A 16569-nucleotide genomic window follows, 5' to 3' on the forward strand; every position below is an offset into this window, starting at 1 on the left:
CCACAGGTAAAGTGGTTCATGAGAAACTATCCTGCTTTCTCTTCTTGGTTACAGTGTTATCTTTTGAGGTTGGCTTCTACATCAAAGACGGCGTAGAAGAGGGAGCCCTTTCCTTGTAAAACCTTGATTTTATTTTGAGCAAAAGCTGGGCACGCCCCCTCCTGTCTCCTCACATTTTAATATCCAAGGGCTATATTTATCAACAGGAATTTGTTCCCTGTAGGATGAATAAGCAAGAAGCAAAGCATCGCTGTTACAAGGCACAGGACAGTACATATTTTGAAATAGAACAAGACATTACATTGAGGCGTGAGTTTGGTTTTTGAGGGAGCCTCTGGGGCCCATATGAAACCACCTGTATAATTTATAATAACCGATGTGAGTCATTGCTGGTCTTCAGACACACAGCTTTTCTAGCAAAAGTTTTCATGCTTAGCTAAAGCGTTTGTGACACAGAGACACTATTTTAAATGTGTTACGTGTTGTTGTTATCGAGTATCATGCAAAAGAAAACCCCAAATCCATCATCCAAAAAGTCAATGAAAGAAACAGCAGCATTAACAGGAGTCCAGATCTTCCCTCCGGTTAGGACATTCCAAGGCGGTAGTTCCCCATAAATCACAAGCAATGTCTCAGTTATGGGTTAACCTTCTCCAACGCTACTCAGAGAATATAGAGGGATAAGACTGTCCCTCATGTGTTTGGGGAAGGTACAAGCTAGAGATTTTGCCACGTTGCGGCCTCTGCTTATTAATACATCTAATGCATTTGGGCTGTATTTGCAGTGCACCTGTTCACTAAGCATAGGTTTTCTGAAGCAGAAACCCTAAGAGTTAAATGACCCAGATACCAGAAAATTAAAGTTCAGAAGAAAATGTGTTGTCTGCAGCTGGAGGGTTCTGAACGTGGGTCTTGTCTACAGATCTATCTTGCCTATTTTGAGCCAGATAAAGGGGCCTAATCCTCCAGGATTCTCAGTGTCTTCAGTTCCCATTGAAATCTACAGGAGTTGAAGACAATCAACATGTGGAAGTGGAGAGATGGGGAGACATTCAGGGCCAGCTTACTCTTTATCCATTTGCGTACATTGGCTTTGCCTATCTGCAGCAGAACTTAACGGCAGAGTTCATTTTTTCCTATTAGATCAAATTATGTTACAAGCCAAATATGTAATTTTAAACCTAGCGGTGGTTAATTAAAAGCTGAATAAATCTGAAAATCTATGGCTTGGCAGCACTAATAATTGGTAAAAGACTAGTACTACAAATACAGAAATCCAAAAAGTGACCAAAAATTGAAGACTGGAGCACAGACATTGTTAGCTTGGCCACCATGGAAAGAAGCTGTATACTGGGAAGTATCTGAATGATCTTATTGAATATATGGGGCCCCCATTACCTTCTCCTCCTCTTTACCCAGTTCCTTCCCTCCCTTTCTCTATTCCCCTCCTCTGAATGTTGTTTCTATTCTTTATCTTATTTTAATATTTTTAAACAGTTGGATTCTTATAAACAAATTTTGTCTGTAAATTGTTCCATATAAATCAATTATTTGTATTTTAACTATTCACATTAGGTTTCAAGTATAGCTAAGTTTAGGTAGCAAATGGTTAATATCGGAAAAGTTTGTGTATTTTGAGAAGTTTACTTCTCGTTTGTTTTTTCTGTATATATATTTTAAAAATTAAAAAGTTAATAGGATTTTTTATTTTTGGCCTTGTCTGTCAGATGTCACCAGCCTCCATTGCTCTGCCACCATTCAGGACAATGCAACAAGGGGCCCAACACACATCAGAGAAATAGGCTTGTAGGGGGATGGGAGCTAAGTGCAGCATAAAGGGGTTAAAACCAAGGCCCAGCCCTGAAAAAGTAGCCTGCAGAGAAACAAGCAGAGCAAACACCAGTTCTGGCAAGTGTTGGGCACCTCTGTGCAAGGCCTCACAGAGCCCTGGGAGGAGGGAAAAGGCAGCTTCTTCCCCTTGCTATGTTACAATGCAATGTTTTGCATGGGAAAGACACAGCACAGGGTACAGCTACCTTATGCATTTTTTACCCCTCTCTCTTGCACAAGGCACTCCATAAAACTCTCCTCCCAGAATGGTTAACAGCACAGTATTTCATAGCACTTTAGCTTATCAGTCAGTGCTCTAAGGTCAGACACTATTCTGCCAGACAGCTATTGCTACAGGCTGGTTCCTACCAAGCCCATACAAATAACTAGTAAATCCCAGGTGTAATTCCTACTAGGGAAAGCAGAAATAAACACACATTGCAAATGTTATTGGTAATTTAAACTACAGACAATTATAATTAAAATTATGAACATTTACTAGACACCATGTTATAAAAACACCAACACAGCCAATTAAAAAAACAAACAAACAACAGAATCAACTGTCACTGAAACCAGGGCTGAGACATGACCGAGTTAGTGGTTTTGTGCCTGTAGGCGATTGAAAACCCTGGGACAAATCTTGAAGTAGCAACTTGCAGGAAGAAACATTTCTGACCCAGGGTCCTGCAATTTTCCCTACCCCTTTATTGCTCTGTCCTCCCCTGTGCCCCTCACCCACCACCCTCAGCATGGGAAACGCTTCTATAGTGCATTCAGTAAGCCAAGGTTACATTTCTAGCTGTATTTGACAGTTTGTATCCTCAGTGAGCCGGTAATTATGTAACACATTTAAGTGGTGTCAGAGTACTTGCCATGAACTGGGGCACAAAGGTCCTTCAGGTCTGTCTTTGTAGAGGCAAAATCAAAATCCCAAGAGAGTGTTTCTCAGTAATCTCTCAAGGGAGTACTACATAGATTATTAAGGAAATACAAGAGGGTAAACTGTTGGGGGGTTTTGCCATACACAGCAAGGACAAGCTCTCACCAAACTGAATAGCTTTATTGCTGTGGCCTTATATAGCTGGCTCAGCTATCCCAGAATCCCTTGCATTAGGATAACTCAAACTGCTGGCTCATGCCTATCCCTACCTAGTGCTATGCAGCATCAAGCTGAAGCCCCTACTGATGATAAGAAACAAAAGCCCCCGGGGACTCTCTATTACCAAAAACCTCTAAGCAAAACACACAGAATCTGTAGATAGTGAGAGTGTGCTGGATTAACACTGAAGGTGAAGAAACTCAAACATCCACTGATTACATCATTCATGTAGGAATGGAGAGAAGGAAAACTCTAGCATAAACAACAATATACTTTAACACACAGTGCTCTGGCCCCAGGTAAGACGTTCTCATAGCACTCTCCCTCTACCGACAGCCTCCTCTTCCTTGCAACTTTAAGAAGAAAAAGAAACTTGACCTTCAGTCATGCTTGAGAGTTGACATGGGTTCATCTATGGTAGTGCCCAGAAAGGGACTGCTTGGGAACAGCCAAACTCTTTCTTTTATTTTTTAATATTTATGTTAAGGTAAAGCCCAAAGGCCCTGATCAGAATCAAGACCCCCATCGTATTAGGTGCTGGACAAACACAGGGTTAGATGTGGTCTGTGTCCCAGACAGCTTTCAGTCCAACCCCCCAGTCTCTTACCAGTCAGTGGAAGTGTTCACAGTGAAAGGATATGCAGATCTAGCAAATGCAATGAGTTCAAGTCAAGACATGCATTTTCCTTGTGTTCAGCAGCACAGTATTCCTGAATTATTTGGCATCTTCATTTATAGAAAATCAGGCCAATAGTTGTGTATTGCAGACTAGTATAACTTAAACCATCTGACAACCCAGGTGCTTGGGCAATAAGAGGCAGAGAGGGTGATGCTGCAATAGTATACTCAAAGGCATAGCTCCCTTGAACTCGGAATGAATGTTATTGCCAGTATCTGAACAGTTTTCTAATGCTCTGGGACTTACAGTTTGTCCTGGCTGTTTGGGTTGGGAGGCGCCATCACAGCCTAACTTTAAACAGAGGGTGAGAGGAGACACACAAGCCGCAGAGGCAGGACAGAAAGAGCGGAGAGAGGGTGCTAGCAGCAGAGACAGAGCACAAAAATGGCGGGTGGGGCCTGGTCATGTGCGGAGAAGGGTGGGGTTTTATTTGCCTTGCTGGAAAGACACAACTGTAATATCCTGGTGTAACTATCTTCCTCCATCTAATGTTTGTACAGCTGATACAGCCCTTGTCAAAAATAAACTGCCCACTTGACACCGTGATGGAGCTTAACCAAGAATGGAAGGACTGCAGTTAAAAAGACTGATATGCACTTCAGTCCAGTGATCAGAAAGCAAGCGACAAGCAAGCGAGTGAGAGAGAGGGGATAAGCTGAAACAGCCAGTGCCAGGAAAAGAGAACTGAAGTAACCACCGTTGTTGGGAAAAGAGAAGTCCCTGGGCCTGATTCTGATGTTTCTTAGCCAAATTTGAATCAGCATAGCTCTGCTGACTTCAGCACTGCTATTCCACGATTCCTGCTGGTGTAAGATCTGAGTCAAGTCCTGCCAAGGCCGGGGAGCAGCCCGGTAACACTGGGGAGCCCACAGCACTGTGTGGTGATGGACGCTGTGGGGTTATATTTTTAAGCCGTTATTCCTTTTCTCAGGCAATGTGCTGCAGTTGGAAAGCAATCCCTTTAGTCACAAAGCCAGGGTTACAGTCTGCTGTGTTATCATGTCTTACACTGGGAAGAAAACACTACACATGAAAAGTTCTTTACTTCTAAATTGTTCCATGGATTATGTTCATTGCGTTGTGTAGTGCTGTGGCTGAATACCGTGCTTCAAGGCAGCACAGCACACTTGGAAGAGTGTTGCTAGGCCATACTTACAAAGGTATTTGGGCACCTAAAGATGCAGGTAGGTGCCTGCCAGGATTTTCAAAAGTACCTAAGCAGGCTAGCACCTAATCTTGAAGTCAATTCCAAACAGCTTAGCTCCTTGTCCCAAGAATTACCCAAGAGATATTATAGTGAACTAAATGAGTGATGAAGTTGCTTTGGGGTGTTTGTACATATAGGCCTTGGCTTTCACATGGAAACAGTTTTCTAAAACTAGAGGAACAGTAACCCTGGCCCTCAGGACACATCCCACTAGTAAAAGATCAGGGATTTGTAATACAGCAGCCTAATATCAAGATGGAGGAAACAGCACAAGCATTTTGGATTTAAGAGTGTTGTAAAAGTGGGGCTTATCCATGTCACAGTTTGGGGGTATGGGGTTTTGAGAGGAACTCAGTTCAGCACACTAGCATGAATATTTCTGGTTCTATGTATCTACATGCCAATCAAACCCATATACATATTCTACGTGTAATGACCAACACCACACAACCAGCTAGCATGCTCAGAGAAGGCTTTGTCTCTGGTTTAGCTCCTGTCATGATTTCTGAGAAACTTCTCTTTCTTTCCTTCCTGCCCAAGGTCAAGGAGATTCATATTTTTAAATGTACTAGTTAATGAGAAGGCCCTTTCATCTTAATCATTCCTTTCATGGTAATTTTAAACGGGTTCTTTAGCACATGCTGCATCTCAGCCCAAGGGTGATTTTATGTGTATGTTTTTGAAACTTTTGTAAAATGGGTTGGCCAGTTCTGAGAGGCATGGGGGGGGGTGGAAATACACTTTGTATTTTTAAAAATAATAGTTAAAATAACAGAGAGGACTGCATGGGTCAGGGGATTGGAAACGAGAGACGGAGATGTTGAGCTCTATTTTACCGATTCAACTCCACCTCAAGTCGGCAGAGAAAGAAAACAATTTCTGTCTAATAGCTCTGACTGCATGAAATGATTTGTTCGTCTCAGTTCAGTCTGTCCACAGCGCAGAAGCTACCATCACAAATAGCCTTGGTTAGCACCCTTGCTGTTTGCCTCAGAAGAAAAGTGACAGGTCCAGATGGGCACAGACTGACTTACCTACGAGTCTCCATGGGAGATGCCCATTGGTAGGGGAGGGTGAAGAAACCGGCATTAGTAGTATCCTGGGCTGACTAGAAGATGTCAGTGTGACCAGGTGTGATAGCCTGGTGTGTTCCAGGATTACTAGTTCTCTGGAAAAAAATCTAGTTTAAAGAGAAAAAAACCTAAGTGACTGGAAATGTCACCGCTGCACCCAATTAATCCGTAGCAATTATTTTCAGTCGATGGCAGCAGCAATAGCCAGAATGCACAGGGATTTTGGATGTCTACTGCGATCATTTAGAACTAAATCCACTACCAGTACAGAGACAGGCTCTAATGCAGGTTAAAACTTAGTAAAAAAATTGGGACTCATTGGCCTAAGATGACCCACCAACTGCATTTTGTCTTTTTCTGCAACTCATCTAAGGTTCAAATTTGTGGGAGGGGCAAAATCATGGGCCAGCATCCTTCACCTCCTTCTCCTCTGATCCCTGCAGCAGCATCCTCTGCTGGCACTACAACTCTGATCCCAGCCTGGTGTGGTGGGGAGTCTCAGGGGTGGGTGGGTTGGAGAGCAAGCCGGCCCCACGCTGACCTCAAATCAACGGCTACTGTCCTGCAGGGCTGGGCCTGGTTCCCTGCTCCAGGCGTTATGATCCTTTGTGCCTTCCCATTCCTACAGTCTTCCATAACACAGATCTTCCAAACGACTGCAGGCCCCTTTCTCACACCCGAGTCATTTAAACATGTTAGCAAAATCTACAGAAGAAGTGACAAGATCACTGAACTTACATTCACCTTTGAGCAGCCTGGGAAATGCTAACCACAAACGTGAAGTGTACATCTCCAAAGCCACAACCTCTCTCATCAGCAGTCATGTCATTTTATTTGAGCTTATTACATTCCAGAAAAGAAGAAGTGAAAAGCTCAAAGGTGCATTTTAATACAGATTGAAATATAATCTCCCTCCAGGTTCACAGCTTGTTAGTTAGGCCTTTTGTTCATTCCTGTGTGATATTTAGATCCAGGGGCGCTCTCAGATAATGTGAATGAATCCAATGTGCAAGGGACGAATAAATCCATCCCAGCAGTTTTAACATGACAGATGGTCAGAAAATTTTTGAAGAGTTCAAAACTTCAGTGAAAACATGGGAAAAAATTTGTGGAATTTGTTGTCCAATTCTAATGAGCACATCTAGTTTCACCTTTAGAATGGAGTTGTTCTATTTTTATACCCTCATATAGCAGTTTTCATCTACAAAGTGCTTCGTGAACATTAGCTAATTATGAAGAAACACAGTCTATTGGTTAGAGCTACGTCTACACTATCACTTATGTCGGTATAACGTATGTCACTCAGAGGTGTGAATAAGTCACCCTGAGAGACATAAGTTACACCAACCTAGGCTTCTCCTACTGACATAGCTGCTTTGGCTCATTGGGGGTAGATTAATTGTTGACAGGAGAGCTCTCTCCTATCAGTTTAGAGCAGCTCCACTGAAGAATTCACATCAGTGCAGCTGCATCGGTTCAGGTACGTGCTCTGGTATAGCTTAAGCTTCAGATTTGTGTTTCACCCATCAGTTCTGGGGCAGAGTTCCTGTGTGATCTTAGCTTCCCCCATTGTTAGCTGGGAATACTACTTCCTTAAATCACGAGGTGCCGGTGAGGAGTAAATCATTGTTTGTAATAATCGTGGGATCCAGTAGGAAGGCGCAGTATAAATTCAAAGGATTACAATATTATTAAGGAATTTCATACTCATTCTATTAACAATTTAGGACCTAAAACAGCTTACGTTGTTTTCCAAAACACATTTCAAGTGAAAAGAAAAAGCTGAGAATCAATGTTTTACAAAGCCCCATATTCCCAAATCCACTTCAATTGTTCATGCTGCAATGTGTTCTGTTCTAGAACCCTCGCAAGGGAAACAACTGAATAGAACCACTTTAACAGGCTGTCACCCAAATGTGATTAAAAAGGTCTCCTTTCAACCAGCCTTTCAGCTTGTTATACAAAAACACACTAGTGATCACTAGGAAAGGAAACTCAGAAAAGGAGCAGGAGCCTTTATGGAGCTTTGTGAACATATTAGCTCCATAAAGCTAATGGGGCCCCTTGATGATCAAACATATTAGCTCCATAAAGCTAGTGGGGCCCCTTGATGATCAAAATACAAAAGGAGTGCTTAAAGACGATAAAGTCATTGCGGAGAAACTAAATGGATTCTTTGCTTCAGTCTTCACGGCTGAGGATGTTAGGGAGATTCCCAAACCTGAGCTGGCTTTTGTAGGTGACAAATCTGAGGAACTGTCACAGATTGAAGTATCACTAGAGGAGGTTTTGGAATTAATTGATAAACTCAACATTAACAAGTCACCGGGACCAGATGGCATTCACCCAAGAGTTCTGAATGAACTCAAATGTGAAATTGCAGAACTATTAACTAAGATTTGTAACCTGTCCTTTAAATCTGCTTCGGTACCCAATGACTGGAAGTTAGCTAATGTGACGCCAATATTTAAAAGGGGCTCTAGGGGTGATCCCGGCAATTACAGACCGGTAAGTCTAACGTCGGTACCGGGCAAATTAGTTGAAACAATAGTAAAGAATAAAATTGTCAGACACATAGAAAAACCATAAACTCTTGAGCAATAGTCAACATGGTTTCTGTAAAGGGAAATCGTGTCTTACTAATCTATTAGAGTTCTTTGAAGGGGTCAACAAACATGTGGACAAGGGGGATCCGGTGGACATAGTGTACTTAGATTTCCAGAAAGCCTTTGACAAGGTCCCTCACCAAAGGCTCTTACATAAATTAAGCTGTCATGGGATAAAAGGGAAGGTCCTTTCATGGATTGAGAACTGGTTAAAGGACAGGGAACAAAGGGTAGGAATTAATGGTAAATTCTCAGAATGGAGAGGGGTAACTAGTGGTGTTCCCCAAGGGTCAGTCCTAGGACCAATCCTATTCAATTTATTCATAAATGATCTGGAGAAAGGGGTAAACAGTGAGGTGGCAAAGTTTGCAGATGACACTAAACTACTCAAGATAGTTAAGACCAAAGCAGATTGTGAAGAACTTCAAAAAGATCTCACAAAACTAAGTGATTGGGAAACAAAATGGCAAATGAAATTTAATGTGGATAAATGTAAAGTAATGCACATTGGAAAAAATAACCCCAACTATACATACAACATGATGGGGGCTAATTTAGCTACAATGAGTCAGGAAAAAGATCTTGGCGTCATCGTGGATAGTTCTCTGAAGATGTCCACACAGTGTGCAGAGGCGGTCAAAAAAGCAAACAGGATGTTAGGAATCATTAAAAAGGGGATAGAGAATAGGACTGAGAATATAGTATTGCCCTTATATAAATCCATGGTACGCCCACATCTCGAATACTGTGTACAGATGTGGTCTCCTCACCTCAAAAAAGATATTCTAGCACTAGAAAAGGTTCAGAAAAGAGCAACTAAAATGATTAAGGGTTTAGAGAGGGTCCCATACGAGGAAAGATTAAAGAGGCTAGGACTCTTCAGCTTGGAAAAGAGAAGACTAAGGGGGGACATGATAGAGGTATATAAAATCATGAGTGATGTTGAGAAAGTGGATAAGAAAAAGTTATTTACTTATTCCCATAATACAAGAACTAGGGGTCACCAAATGAAATTAATAGGCAGCAGGTTTAAAACAAATAAAAGGAAGTTCTTCTTCATGCAGCGCACAGTCAACTTGTGGAACTCCTTACCTGAGGAGGTTGTGAAGGCTAGGACTATGTTTAAAAGGGGACTGGATAAATTCATGGTGGCTAAGTCCATAAATGGCTATTAGCCAGGATGGGTAAGAATGGTGTCCCTAGCCTCTGTTCGTCAGAGGATGGAGATGGATGGCAGGAGAGAGATCACTTGATCATTGCCTGTTAGGTTCACTCCCTCTGGGGCACCTGGCATTGGCCACTGTCGGTAGACAGATACTGGGCTAGATGGACCTTTGGTCTGACCCAGTACGGCCTTTCTTATGTTCTTATTATTGCCAGAGTAGTTTAGGGCTTTTCCATGTCCCTGCTAAACTCAGTCTGGGCTGTAACCTTAGCTGGTATAAAGTGGAGGTGATTGACACCACCTGAAGACCTGGCTCTCAATGTGTAGCTAAAAGGAAGGCTTCGTTAAGCTTTGATGGCAGCAGCAAGGTGTTGGGAAGTCTCTCAAGTTGTCTGATGAAGTGGGTATTCACCCATGAAAGCTCATGCTCCAATACGTCTGTTAGTCTATAAGGTGCCACAGGACTCTGCTGCTTTTACAGATCCAGACTAACAGGGCTACCCCTCTGATACTCAAGTTGTTCTGTGTCCCCTAACATTTCTCTCATGGTTAAGGTCTTGTGGGAGTGATGGTCCCCCAGTGTTTTAACCCCTGTGTGGTCTATCCCTGGGATTGTAATAATCTCATAATCTCGTGGCAGTGCAAGACACAAACAGAGATGAGCCCACACTCACAAAGGAGTGCTTGTAAGATAATTAACTTTATTTGCTAGACTTAATCCTACCAAACAGGTCAGGGAACACTGTGGCTACCATTACCATTATGAGCTAGATCCTCAGATGGTGTAAATTAGCATAGCTCCATTACAGTTAATAGAGCTGCATCGTTTTTGTATATTCCTCGGTCACATGGCTACTTGTGTCAGCACTGCCACTACTCACCAGGCATGCTTGTGTTGATGCAAAGTGCAGTGCACTACAGGGACGTATTCCAAAGTGCCATGCTCTGCCATCTGGCGCAATGCCATACTGGCCATTTTTGCAATGTGTTGTGGGATTATAATGACTCATCCGGGGATCTCTGGGAGCTAGGGGTTAAGTTCCCAGCAGGTCACTTTCTCCATCCCATCATGTCATCCAGGGCCCATAATTTTCAAACCTTTTTAAACACCCCCCCTCCCAAACTTGCATGACACTTTTCAGTCTCTGCCATCTGTGGCTGAAGCCCGGAATCCACAGATCTCTGTACCAGGGCTGCCCAAAGGATTCAGGGGGCCTGGGGCAAAGCAATTTTAGGGGCCCCTTCCATAAAAAAAAGTTGCAATACTATAGAATACTATATTCTTGTGGGGGCTCCCGTGGGGCCCGGGGCAAATTGCCCCACTTGCCCCGTCCCCGGGCAGCCCTGCTCTATAATGTTCTTGTGAATGCAAATACAGGACGCACACTTCTCCTGCATTTGTAGACCTCCAGGAAGTACAAGAACCAGGAACATGAGAATGTCTTTGAGGACAGGTTGTTGAGGGACATAGTGATAAACAATTCAAGGTTGTTGGTGACATTCACAGAGCAGCTACAGATGATGGAGTGCTGCTTCTGGACCCGAGAAAAAAGCACCGACTGGCAGAATCGTACCATAATGCAGGTTTGGGACAATGCACGGTGGTGGTAGAACTTTCGGCTGTGCAAGGCGATATGACTGGATCTGTGCACTGAGTTCACCCCAGCCCTTCAGTGCATGGACAGCAGAATGACAGCTGCATCAGCAATGGAGAAGCAAGTGGTGATCACACTCTGGAAGCTTGCAATACCAGATTGCTACCGGTCAGTGAGAAATCATTTTAGAGTTGGAAAATACATAGTGGGGCTATTGTTGTGCAAGTGTATAGAACCATTAATTATCTCCTGCTATGCAGGCCTGTGACTCTTGGCAATGTGCAGGACATAGTGGGTGGATTTGTAGCAATGGGCGTTCCTGAACAGTGGTGGGGTGATAGACAGCATGCAGCTCTCTATTCTGGCACCAGCCTATCTTGCCACAGAGTACAACAGAAAAGGAAACTTTTCTATGGTTATGCACGTGTAGGTGAATCACTGACATCAGTGTTGGTTGGTCATGGAAGATGCATGATGCTCATATCTTTAAGAACACATGGCTGTTCAGAAATCTGCAAATAGGGACATTCTTTCCTGGCCAGTGAATTACCACTGGTGATATTGAAATGCCAAGAATAATGCTAGAGGACCCAGCCAGTGTATAGCTTCAAAAGGGTTAGGCTATCTGGACAGCACCAAGGAAAGATTCAATTACCAGCTCAGCAGGTGCAGAATGACAGTTGAATGTGCTTTTGGTAGATTGAAGGGATGCTGCCAGTGTCTACTCACTAGTTGGAGCTCAGTGAGAAAAATATTCCAATGGTTATAGCTGCCTCTTGTGTCCTGCATAATATATATGAGGCCACGGGGGAAAAGCTGCCACCAGGGCAGACGCGAAGCAGCTGCTGACTGACTTTGAACAGCCAGACTCATGGTTCATTACAAGGCCCCACTATGGAAATATGCAGTTGAGGGAAGCTTTGAAACAGCACTTGAACTATCAGCCACATTAGTGGTCTGTGGGCCGAGAGCTTTATGGGTAGCTTAGAATCATAGAATATCAGGGTTGGGAGGGACCTCAGGAGGCCATCTAGTCCAACCCCCTGCTCAAAGCAGGACAATCCCCAGACAGATTTTTACCCCAGTTCCCTAAATGGCCCCCCAAGGATTGAACTCATAACCCTGGGCTGAGCAGGCTCAAACCCCTGAGCTATCCCTCCCCCAAGTGCTTACCATACATTTATGAATACGACTGGGTGTTTTTCTGTAGCTATGAATTCCATGATGCTTGGCGAGCATTTACAAATACTGGCTGCTTTGTGTACCATTCTGCAATGTTTGTTGTGAACTAATAGAGGTCATTTGATTCTCCAAAAAAAACAGGTTGAGTGGGAAAAAAGAAACGATGCTGCAGAAAATCAGTGTGCAAAAACCAGAAAACACACAGGCCCTGTTACACAAGTTTTTAACATAACGGGGTGAAAGTTTAAAATGATAAACATGCGTGTCCAGTTGAGGAAACAAGCATAGTCCAGTGTGGCTACACGTACACCTGCCGTAGTTCTCACAGGCTAGTGTATGTAAAGCTGTGGTTTTCCTTACTGTCCCTGGCATGGAGTGGAAGGGGTAAGGATGTGCCCTGTGATGCCATGTGGTATATTAGGAGGTGCAGGGAGCAGTGACCATGGAATTCTCTAAGGACTGCAAAGGGTGGGCAGGTCTGGGATTTCTGGACTGGTAGGTCAATCAAGGCCTGCAGCACTTGAGTTTGCTGACTGAGAAGAACTACTACATTCTGCTACATTTCCTGCTGCAACTCCTGGGGCCTCTTTCTTTGTTCTCTCTTTCCTTCTCCATGCTGTTGGTCACGGTGGCCCTTCAAGCCCTTTGTTCATGGTCTGATGCAGCACTGGCTTGCAGGATCTCACAAATCATGTCCTCCCTCATTCTCTTCTTTCTCCTCCTCTTCAGGGTCAGGTGTTCTGCTGGCAAGGAGCATCCCTCAAGGCCACCCTGCCGAAAGCTGCTGATAAAAACAGACAGATGTGCCATTGGATTTACAGTCACAAGAGAAAGGGAAAGATAAATTTCAAGACTCTTTCCATACATGCTTTTAATAAGCTACGCTTATTAACACTTCATCTTTGGAGTGCCTCTGCACAGCACTGCTCTCCAGTCCCAGCCACGGTGAGTACAGCCTGTCAGGGATGCGGGGGGTGAAGGAGAGGAAGGATTTGTGTGTGTCCTTAAGGTATAAAAAAAAACAGTTACTTTTTCCATAACAGGTGTTCTTCGAGATGTGTTGCACATGTCCATTCCATATTAGCTGTGTGTGCTCACCACATGCACTGGTACTAGAAGTTTTTCCCTCAGCAGTATCTGTAGGGGACCGGCTCTGGTGCCCTCTGGAGTGGTGCCCACATGGTGTGGTATAAGGGGCACCACTGGCTCTCCCCACCCTCACTTCCTTCTTCCTGGAAACTCCGACAGTGGGGAAGGAGGGCGGGTCATGGAATGGACACGAGCAACACATCTTGAACAGCAGTAGTTACGGAAAAGGTAATTGTCTTTTCTCTAACCCTCTTGCCTCTGTGCTTCTCTGTCATGACTGACACTCATCTCCTATGCCTGAGCATGGCCTAATTTCTTTCATAGAATATCAGGGTTGGGAGGGACCTCAGGAGGTCATCTAGTCTAACCCCCTGCTCAAAGCAGGACCAATCCCCAGACAGATTTTTGCCCCAGATCCCTAAATGGCCCCCTCAAGGATTGAACTCACAACCTTGGGTTTAGCAGGCCAATGCTCAAACCACTGAGTCTACCGTTGGCACCCAGCAGTGCAGTGGGTATTGAGTGGCAGTTTTCCACAGGCTGTGGGGATTCTAGCCAATATCCAACTCCTGAGGGTCACAAAGGCACAGAGAACACAGTTCCTGCATGGACCATATGATGCCAGTCTGTTTACTGCAATGGTGCCAGCTAAACTCATCACACATGGTGTGGGAGAGTCTCTTACCATGGGGGGAAGAAATAAGGCTGCCATCACTAGAAACATATGGAAGAGGATTGCAGAGAATCTCTCAGGAGGATAAAGGGGACACCCCTATGTACATAAACAAAGTGCTCTGCATGTCCCCTCCCTCTGCCTAACCCAACAAGGAAATGAAAAGCAGATGCCAACTCTACCTCTGTTGTATCTCCGTCTCTTCTTATACGAGTAAAACAATGAAAAGTTGATACCTTTGTCTTGTTAACTTGGGGCCTGGCCAGGTGCCATCTTTAAAATTAATTATTGTAAAGGAAAAAAAATGTATGCACACACTTACCTGAGTTCTCTTCCCCCTTCATTAGGCTCATCTGTGCTCGCCTGGTAGGACTTGCTGGACTTTGGTGGAGCCTCGAACAGCTCCTGCCTCACAGCATGGCTGGAGTCCCCTGCTATGTCTCCCCCATCCCATCCTCCTCCTCCTCGCCATTCACAGCCGGGGTCTTGGGCTCCCATGAGGTATCCACAATGGTCTGTGAGTTGCTGGTGAGGTCTCTACCATGGATGGCATGCAGTTCCTTGTAGAAGTGGTAGGTCTGTGGCGCAGCACCAGATCCATCATTGGCCTCCCTGGCCTTGTGATATCCCTGGCAAAGTTCCTTCGCGTTCACACAGCACTGCTGCTGATCCCTGTCATAACCCTTTCCCTGCACGCCCCATGCAATCTGCTCAGGGATGGCCACGTTTCTACAGCTGGTCCATGCCCAAGAAATCCAATACTTTCTGTCTACTGCAGGCAGGACTGTGTCTAGTATGTCTGTGTGCGTGGAGCTGGCATGGTCAGTTAGGCAAGGCAATTGCATGTAACAAAGGTGAGCTGCTGTGTGTGTATTCGCCAAGCTGGGCAATCAGGAAGAGACATTTCAAAAGCACACCGGGGATTTAAGGTGGGGTGTGTGTGTGTGTGGTTTCCAGGCTCTGTGACCCATAGGCAGCGGAGTTTAAAAATATAACCAGGGTGGTCACTGTCCATTGGGACAGTTGGTGGAGGTTGTTGGAATCGACACATGTTATACAGTGGCTATGCTCGCTCTGCATTGGCCTCAGTAGGTCAACCATGGCTCTCCGCAGTTCGGGCAGTGTTTTTACTGTGTCACTGTAGTGGGGCACTTACATCAGCCAGTGACAAATTTGAGTGTAGACACATGCGCAAATAGGCTGATCCAAGATGACTTACATTGACCTAACTTTGTAGTGTAGACCAGGCCTAAGCACTCAGTGCCAGACAAGCAAATTCAGCATGACCCTGAAGTCACAAGAAGCTCTTACATTGGTTTTGATGTATCAGGATTTGGCTGTTAATGAAGTCATAGCAATAAGCATGCCAGCAGAGTTAAAACCAATGATGTCAGAAGGTCCAAGGTGAAGAAACTTTTTCATCTCTTTTGTAATTTAGCTGCTTACAGGGGTCCATACCAGGTTGTTCAGAAATCATTCATCACAGCATGCAACCTAACAAATCCATGACACCGTGGCATTATCCCGTCAGTTTCCAGTCAAACCTTTTGTTCAAAGCATAGTACGGAAGCCTAGTTATTCTTTGGCTGGAGAAGACACAAAGTCATGGCAACAATAAGCACATGGGATCTTTACCAGGTCTGAAGAGATAAATACCACTTGGGTGAATTAGTGGAGATTATAATTCACCACAGAGTGCTAACTGTCAAGACAAAGTCGAGGGCCCTCTGTAGATAAGGCGCCCAACAGATGTTTGTTTGCCCTCTGTATCTAGTTTTTAATTGTAGTTATCCAAGTGATAGCCTGAGCCAAACTGATTCATTCAGTTTCCAGCATAAGGGTTGTTCTAGATGACTGACACGTGGGAGTTTAGAAATACAGGTGCAGAAGGGGGTCATATTTTCCCTTATAGCTCCCAAACTGTGAATTATTCAGCTCCATTGCAAATGTGCTCTGCATCCCTGGTCCCATGAGGGAAAATTCTCAGGCCTCCATCTCCCCCCGTTTACTCTTCTGGATATAGTTGAATTTTGTACTGAGCACTGTAAGAAAATGAGACAAAGTTAGTGTCTAATGCCACCCAGGAAATTGTACTGTTTCCAGCTCCTCCAGTGAAAACAAGACTCTTGCTATTTCTCTCTCTGTTATAATGCATTCACTTCTTTACATGCTGGTTTCTGTTCTCCCCGCACAGTACAGATGCAGCCCCGTTTGTTTTCTGGACTGTAGATGAGAGCTGTGGGTTTATTAATCATCTTTGGTACGTTTCATGTTTCGGCCTCGGTACTTCTATATCCCTCAAATTCCTATAACAACTGAAATCAGCGGGTGTTAAGCACCTAAATACCTTTGAGGATCTGGACTGAGT

The 16569-nt window shown here is 44.2% G+C and overlaps 1 long non-coding RNA gene across 3 annotated transcripts in view; it reads right to left on the bottom strand.

Annotated features, from left to right (window-relative positions):
- Positions 1-12429: 12429 nt before the first annotated feature.
- The window catches only part of LOC123375472, a 79799-nt gene continuing 75659 nt past the window's right edge, over positions 12430-16569 (bottom strand). For 2 of the 3 annotated variants that reach the window (XR_006581468.1, XR_006581466.1), the window contains 2 exons: positions 14524-16243; positions 12430-13223 (listed from right to left, as the gene is read on the bottom strand). This is a non-coding gene — a long non-coding RNA (uncharacterized LOC123375472). The remainder of the gene's footprint in view (positions 13224-14523; positions 16244-16569) is intronic. The other variant, XR_006581467.1, reaches the window with a different exon arrangement.

The sequence above is a fragment of the Mauremys mutica genome, chromosome 8 (assembly GCF_020497125.1).
Source record: "Mauremys mutica isolate MM-2020 ecotype Southern chromosome 8, ASM2049712v1, whole genome shotgun sequence".
NCBI lineage: Eukaryota > Metazoa > Chordata > Testudines > Geoemydidae > Mauremys > Mauremys mutica.